This window comes from Aricia agestis, chromosome 4 (assembly GCF_905147365.1).
Source record: "Aricia agestis chromosome 4, ilAriAges1.1, whole genome shotgun sequence".
NCBI lineage: Eukaryota > Metazoa > Arthropoda > Insecta > Lepidoptera > Lycaenidae > Aricia > Aricia agestis.
Genome location: NC_056409.1, coordinates 22,625,945 through 22,634,986, shown reverse-complemented (window position 1 = coordinate 22,634,986; position 9,042 = coordinate 22,625,945).

Here is a 9,042-nt window from a genome sequence, read left to right as displayed (position 1 = left end):
AAATCTTTGGTTAAAGTCAAAAATGGCCGCCATATTTAACCATAACCATAGAGCTCGACAAGAAGGCATACAAAAACGCAATTTTTGACAGTTCTCCTTTCCAGCAGCGCCCCGCCCACGTTCATTTAAACCCTTGTCGGACCAGCAACGTCTTCTGTCAAATTCTGTGGTCAAAGTTAAATTAACCTTAGCCATAACTTTGACCATAACTTGACAGCTTGATGACAGCGTTAGTTCCTTTTTTCGCAGCGTAAATTTTAACCCTCCGTGTACTAGGTGACTAATCTCACCATGCTGTACTAGGTGGGGTATCACATACCCCAACAATGAAAGGCAGTTAAATTCGAAAAATTGTTCCTTGTGATTGTAAAATAATAAGTAATTATATTTAAATATCTAATAATGAATTGGTTTAAGTAAAGTAAATTCAATTTTACATTATAAAATACATTTTAGAAGCAAAAGTACAAAAACTTGATTTTTTCTTCAAACTGTAAACTATGAAATCTTTTCTTCAGTACAAAAATCAAATGGAACCTATTACAATCAAATTCTTCTCAATTTCTAAGACGATAGTATATCTAGTTTTAACCTATTTATAATATCAATTTAAAATAAAAAATATAAAATAGATCTTGGTCACTTAAGTTTCCGTAATATTGACAGTTATTTAGACAGAAAAATTAGTATGTAAAATAATTAATAAAGACATATTATATTTTTTGCAAATGTGCCCAGTATTCTTAAATATTAGTATAGGCCATATCCAGTATCACTGATTTGATCTTCATTACCAGCCGATTCTTGTTCAGAATTCATTAGCTCAGTGTCACAATCATCATTTTCTTCAGTCAGTGCTCGTAAAATATATATTTTTTCGATAACCGAGACATTTTTAGCAAAAGTTATACCAGAAAATAATATTTCATCAAGTTAAACACCAAATTAAACATATAAATAAATAAAAACAAGAGAAGTTACACTTACTTTTTTAGCTACGTGCTGTACTAGGTGGGGTATATGATACCCCAGTGCACTTTAATCACATGTAACAGAATTGGTGACAGACGTAGGACTGAATATTTGGAAGGAATAAAAGCAGCAACGTCTTATTTGCAGCTATTGAGTAAACCAACTCGCATACTTTTTTCGTTTAAAAATGCTATCAATTTTTTTAGTGCTGGGGTATGTCATACCATAAGCCTTGTTGAGCTCAAGGTTATCGTTGAATATGGCGTCCATTATTTTTTTATAATTTTTTTTATTATATTATTTTATACTTTTTGCACACATCAAGGTACAGAGGCGGGCTTAATGCCTTTAGGCATTTTCTTCCAGCCAACCTTTGGGTGATGTAGAGACGAGATGAGGTAGCTGCAAAGTACAATGAAACCTGGTTAGTTGGGATCTCAAGGGACCAAGACTTTTGTACCAATTATTAAGGGCTCCCAATAATCCACTTATCCAATTAAGCAGGTTTAAATTATGGGTGTCTCATTTACAGAGGCCGACACTCACAGAGGTTAATATGTGTCGTTATTCAATTTTAAAAGCTTTCATTCGTTTGAGTATTCGTTTTCCATCAATACACTGAGACCGAATTTCTTCGTTGTTATTTGTTTGTAATAATTCTCCACAGGGTTGACTTTGGTGTTAATAATGTTATTCTCCCTACATAGTTCATCACGCGACTTTCCTCTATCATAATCTGATAGACGTTTGAACTGATAACGTTTTATATTTACGTTTGGATATTTTTTACACTTTTATTCCCTTGTTTTTAGGTCAAAAACTGAGAAAGTACCGTACTGACAAAAAAAGCATGCACGTTAGGCGACGCGAAATGTATGTTTAACAAACATGTCAAAACTTGTAAACCTATCGTAATTTGTCTCAATTATACAGGTTAATGAGCTACAGGGTCTCAATTACAGAGTTAAATATCGAAAAAGTCTTAAAATTCAAATCTCATTTAATCAGTTTCGAAAAATTCATTAACAGAGGTAATTTAATGAAATTGTGCCGGGACCTCATTGCAACTATCGATATTAGAGGTTTCTCGTTTAGCCAGGTCCCGCTTAACCAGGTTTCACTGTACATCTATAATTTTATCAACATTAATAAATATGTATACTACAATAATTACTATTACATACTATATGGATACTATAATTCAAATAAACTAATAAATAAATAATATATATTTACTATTATTGACTTTAACCAAAGATTTGACATTTTGCATTGTAGTTAAAGTTAAAGTTACAGTTACTAGTTAAAGCAAGTTGGTGCAACCCACCTTAAAAAATATACATAATATTAATATGAAAAATGCATAATTTTATATTCCGTCCCCGTGCGGCAGTCAGCGGTGTCACCCTACTGCGGCGCAGCTGACGTCACGGGCAGTGCCATACTTTTTATTAAGATTAATTATTCCGCAACAAGTGGCCGTTTAATCCGCACGCAAATGTTTATCAGTTTATAGAACGCGCGCGCCGCGGGGCCGCGACAATACACTCGCAATTACCGACGTTTTTTCACTACAAATAGATTAAGGGGTTGGGAATTGTTATTCCGTAATGGCGAGGGAGGCAATAATAGCAGCGATGGAGTGCCGCATGTCGCAATAGACAGTGTACGAGGCTCCCGCGCGGCGGACGGCGCGGCGCCATCGCCATCGCCATCTGTGGGTCGCGGGCTGATAGCTCACATCTAGAGAGGGTTCTTTACAAAACATAAAAAGCGGGGCAATTTACAACACAAAAGGCAGTTTATTTGGCAGAACCCATTGAATGAGCGTATAAATTTGCCGCACGGCTCGGGTGTCGTGTTTACCTTACAATGCTGGAGCCACAAAAGATAATTCGATAGCACTTTTCAGTTATTACGAACGAATTAAGTTTCTTGGCTGCAAATGCCGCAATATAATGCGTCCGACCTCAAAGGAACAAATTGTTTATTAAATACCACGTTTGTGTTACTTGCGCACGAGCAATTAAGTCCGGGGTATACACTATACAGCACGCGCGGGGCCGACGTGTATAATAGCTGTTTGTTACCTAAATAAAATAAATAAATAAATAATAAATAAAATATCTTTTTATTCAAAATGGGAATCATGATACACTTTTTGAAAGTCGAACGAAGAAACTACGTTGCCTACCACCGGTTCGGGAACTACCCCGCCGAGAAGAACCGGCGTAAGAAACTCGCACGGGGCCATCTTTTGCAAAAAAAATGGAAAATAAAATAAAATATTATCAGAGAGCTACTCTACATAAACGATAGTTTGTGCGTTTTAGCCCGGCCGCACATTGTCCGAATTATCCTTCCGGCGAGTTCGAGCTCACTCGGCTCAGTACAAAATGTAAGAGACAGCGCGGACGTTCAATTGTTTCTGATCAGAAATTTCGGACAATGTGCGGCCGGGCTTAAGAGGATACACCAGGGGCTAGAGAAATGAATAAAAAGTACGTGTAATATCTATAGCTGTCTCCCTTACCTCAAGCCTATACCGCAGAACGCGATAGAGACAACTGCAGAAAAACCAGAAAATCAACGATTCGTTGTCCCCTCATTCCTTCTCCAAAACTTAACCGATTTAAGTACTTTTTTCACTAAGGATTAAAGAAAGGCTTGAGCTGTGTTCCTATGTTTTGCTTTTTTTTTTTTGTATAATCTAGCCAAATCTGTTTTCTGGACGTTTAAGCACAGCGGAAAATCTGGCCATTTTTTGGGTTTTGGAACGTTCATATCTTATTTAATAATTAAATTATGAAAAAAAAAGAAAACATAGGGACATTGTATTAGTGGCCGTAGATATTCAGGAAAAAAATTATAACTTTACGAGCATTATCCAGGGAGGAAACAGGGGACAACGTTTGTATGGAAAAAAGGGCGGTGTGGACTCCTCTTAAGATGATATGGGTGACACATTATAATTGACAATAGTAGGGAAGGTACCTAAGAAAATTAATCGATAATTAAAAAAAATATCGAATCACTTCGTAAAGGAATTGCAATCGAAATTATCGATTTCGTACTGACGTTTCAGAGTGGCGCCGGCGATTTAAAATGGCCGCCCTTCTTAACCGACTTCCAAAAAGGAGGAGGTGATATGTTCGGCTGTGGATATTTTTTATTTTTATTTTTGTATGTTCAACAATTACTCCGCCGTTTGTGAACCGATTTTCGAAATTTTTGTTTTTATCGATTTGATTTCGATTCAACATTGTCAATCTCTATTGGCATAAGTTCCATTTCATTTTTCAAATATTTTCGTAACAATAATTTTCACAGTTAAAATTTATAATTTTATATTAATAAGTTAGTTTTATACGTGGGAGAGCCATGCTTCGGCACAAATGGGCCGGCTCGACCGGAGAAATACCAAGTTCTCACAGAAAACCGGCGTGAAACACTGTGTTTCACGCCGGTTTTGTGTTGTTTGTCACACAACAACTGTGTTTCGCCGAGTGAGTGAGTTTACCGGAGGCCCAATCCCCTACCCTTTTCCCTTCCCTATTCCCTTCCCGTCCCATCCCTACCCTCCCCTATTACCCGATTCCCTCTTAAAGGAGGAGGTTCCAAAAAGGAGGAGGTTTTATGTTCGGCTGTGGATATTTTTTTTATTTTTATTTGTGTACTAGCTGTTGCCCGCAACTTCGTCCGCGTGAATGTATGTTATTAAAATCGAGATTTAGAAAATTAAACACCTATCTACGGACTACGACTATCTTATTTGGATCTATGTTACACACGAAATTTTAAATTTACATCAAAATACCCAGAAAACTTGAACCTCAGATACTTATCGTTTTGAAAAATCCTTTCTTCGAAGGGAAACAAATTGGAATTTGTTGTGTTAGACTGTTGCCAATAATAATTGTGACAAAAACGCTTGAAGGCACGGATTAAGTTCCTATAGCGCTGTCCACGATATCACCGTAGTATGCGACATCAGATTGTCTAGGACACTGTAGGTTGTCTAGCATTGTAGTTCTTTCGTTTTGGCAGAAAAAGCGCTCCCAGAGAACATGATGAGAGGTTTATTCAAGCACTGCCTTCGGTCGGACATATTATACAATTTCTACCTATGTGCTCGACCGATGACCGACCGACTTAGATCCGTACAGTTTGACTTTAAAATTTCCATAGCCGGTAACGAATTGAGATACGCTGTGGTCAATTATATCCATCCAGGGTGTGGATAATCGTTTACGAATATTAGGAAAAGATTTAAAGATCGACCTTTGCTAGAATTAGTGATCACTTTGGTTGTCGTTGTAAATTTCGAGGAGTTCTTTCAATTCCATTACATATCAAGTCACCGTTTTTAGGGTTCCGTACCCAAAGGGAAAAACGGGACCCTGTTACTAAGACTTCGTTGTCTGTCCGTCTGTCTTCTCCAGGCTGTATCTCAAGAACCTTTATAGCTAGAGTTCTGAATTTTTTACAGATTGTGTATATCTGTTGCCGCTATAACAACGAATACTGAAAACAAAACAAAATCAATATTTAAGGAGGGCTCCCATACAACAAACATGATTTTATGGCCTTTTTTGCTCGATATCAATAATGACAACAGGCAGGCAGTTGAAATTTTCACGGAATCCTTAATTATATCTGTACTTTAATAATTAATAATACAATCAGAATATAATTAAAATTTAAGGGGGGCTCCCATACAAAAACACAGCTTTTGGCCTATTTTTTCTCTATAACGGTACGGAACCCTTCGTGCGCGAGTCCGACTTTATTGTACTATATTGGCCGATTTTATTGTAAACATGGTATCAAATTCGAGCAATCTATACAACAAAATAAGAATTTTGAAAATCTGACCACAAACAGCAAAGTAAACATTTACTCCTCCTTTTTTGAAAGTCGGTTAAAAAAAAGTTTATTTTATTATAAGTATAAGTTTTAGTTTATTATAAGTATAGATGTTCAACGATTACTCCGCCGTTTGTGAACCGATTTTTGAAATGTTTGTTTTGTTGTATTAGGTTTCACTCCAATTTGGTACCATGTTCACAAAAGTGGTGACCTGATGAAGGGATCCATGAGTAATCGAGGGAATTCCTCGAAATTTATATGGAAACATATGGTTTGGTGATTTTGGTTTTATAAGAAGCATCCTAAGCATATGCTACCAAAACGCAAGATTTTGCACCGAAGTATACTATGGTTCCGAAGATACTAACAGAACTCCGGATTCCTTATAAATACAAGTTTGGGGGCTTAGGCGCTGTTTTAAGAACTGAAAGCATATGCTACTCTGCAAATTACATTCATCATCATCATCATCATTACCACGTCAGGGTCACCAATGTCACCAAAATTAAACATAACAAATTCAGCCTTAACTCCAGAGCGTAAGGCACACATTTGACATTACTTCTGAGAAGTAAGCTGCTTCGATAAAGTAACATGCATGTCTCACACAGCTCACTTCCATACAAAGTAATACAAACTGCGCGAAATTGCCGAGATATTATTTACCTACTATTCTGGAAAACAACCTAATTTCAACCTTATGCATTGCGTTTCGCGTTCATTAGTACAATAACTGTCTGCCGTCTCGCTTTAATCTGTCAAGCGAGCGGCGCGGGGCCGGGCGCACACTAGCGGCCGAGCCGCAGCGGCCATCGAGATAGTCATAGATACCTTAATATGCAACCAACCAATGCACCTTGGGCATAATTCTCAGGATGTGAGAAAAGTTCATCTTCGAATAAAATACCGAATTATGAGATTTTTACGAGCGTAACACAGTTTGCGTATTCTCAAAACTTCACATTCAAATATTTCGTGCAAAGATCGCTCGAGTCGAACGAGTGGGACCGGTTATAGATGTCCGAATTCGTACACCACATGTGGCCGCTTGGGAGTTGAAGCGTTCGAGACCGGTTTCCTGCACGATATAATTTGTTGCTAATAGTTTGTGTATTCTTAAAACACTCGAAATATTTCGTGTAAAGATCGCTCGAGTCATACAACTTACAAGTGGTGGATATGTAGCAAAGTAGTTGTCAAATAAATAAATTACGAACAAATATTCATGCTTGTGTTTCTTTTACTATATAATTCCCTACTTCTAAGTTAATGTGTTTAAAAGAAACTATTTATAATTTTGTTAAATTAGAGTAGCTATATATTCTGTGGAGTTTCTGAATTAGACTATTAAAATTTTATCAGAACTTTTGTTCTATTTATTATGTAGTTTATATACGTTTCAGGATAATTACGTTTATTATAATATGGGAACTTATTTTTCAACAGAAGGCCTATTTAACCACGGATACCGTAGCGGGGGGACGGGGGGGCGCAGCCCCCCGCCAAAACAAAAACAAACACAATACAGAAAGTCCAAGAGTAGGTTAGGTTAGGTTAGAACTTAGACCACAACACAGAGGGAGCGGAGCGAGCGCAGCGAGCGTGCTGCAGCAGCAGCCGGCGACCGTCCTACTTTCGCTTTATAACGGTACGGAACCCTCCATGGGCGAGTTCAACTAGCACTTGGCCGATTTTATTATATTTTATTATAATAATAATAAAATATAATATTATATACAATGAGGTATATATATTATATAACAATGAGATATATATTATATATACCTCATTGTTTAAAAAACTGCTTAGAATGAGATTTCTTACTGACAAATTCCGATTCGTTACTGCCCACACGTAACCGCTCATTCATTAATTTCAACCGCTCATTTAATTATTTTACTGTTCAATAATGTTTTCAATGATCCATTTCAATATTTTTTATAACTCATTTTTGTTTACTTTAATGCTTAGTTTTAACTGCTAAACTACGAGGGCTGCTATTTATGTATCCGGAACTGGCCACTTACAAGAACAATATTTAAAAAGTAATTACAACATTTGAAAATAGAACTCTTTGGTTGAAGAATACATTTTGTTTCATGTGTCTGTCAATTATTTTTCCATTGTTGCGTCATTTTGAAAATTGCGTGTCTTCATTTGCCATGGATTTAACGCGTGAACATTTTCGTGCAATGATTTACTACGATTTTCGGCGTGGGCTAAATCAACAACAGTGCTTTATTCAACTCACCGCAACTTTTGGAGATGAAGCACCATCAAAAACCACTGTTTATCACTGGTACAGTGAGTTTAATCGTGGGCGGTCTATGCTCACGGATGAAAATAAAGAAGGTCGCCCAAAAACAGCTGTTGTCCCACAAAATATAGATGCTGTGCGGGAACTAATAATGCGTGATCGTCATGTTACATATCGCGAGATAGAGGCGTCCTTAGGCATAAGTATGACGTGCATACATAAGATATTACACGAACATTTGGCTGTAAAAGAAATATGTTCGCGTTGGATTCCGCACAACTTGACAATCGATCAAAAACGGACTCGTGTCGATTGGTGCAAAAAAATGATAAAAAAATACAACCGTGGTACGTCAAAAGCCGTTTATAATATCTACACAGATCATGAATCTTGGATCTATGCATATGACCCCGAAACTAAACAACAGTCAACGGTGTGGGTGTTCCAGGATGAGCCGAAACCAACAAAAGTTACTCGTGCAAAAAGTACTTTGAAGCAAATGGTCGCCTGTTTTTTTGAAATTAATGGACATGTGGCTACAGTGCCATTAGAGAATCGTAAAACGGTTAATTCTGAATGGTATACGACCATTTGTTTACCAGAAGTCTTTGAAGAAATAAGAAAGGACAACCGACAACGCAGAATCATATTACATCACGACAATGCTAGCTGTCACACCTCAGCTGAAACAACTCAGTTTTTGGAGGGTCAAAAGATCGAATTGACTGGTCATCCGCCGTACAGCCCTGATTTGGCACCTAACGATTTCTTTTTATTTCCATACGCGAAGAACAAATTACGTGGTCAACGTTTTTCGAGCCGCGAAGAGGCTGTTGATGCGTTCAAAATGCACGTTTTGGAGATACCTCAATCAGAATGGAAAAAGTGCTATGAAAATTGGTTCCAGCGTATGCAAAAGTGTGTCGATCATCGCGGCGAATATT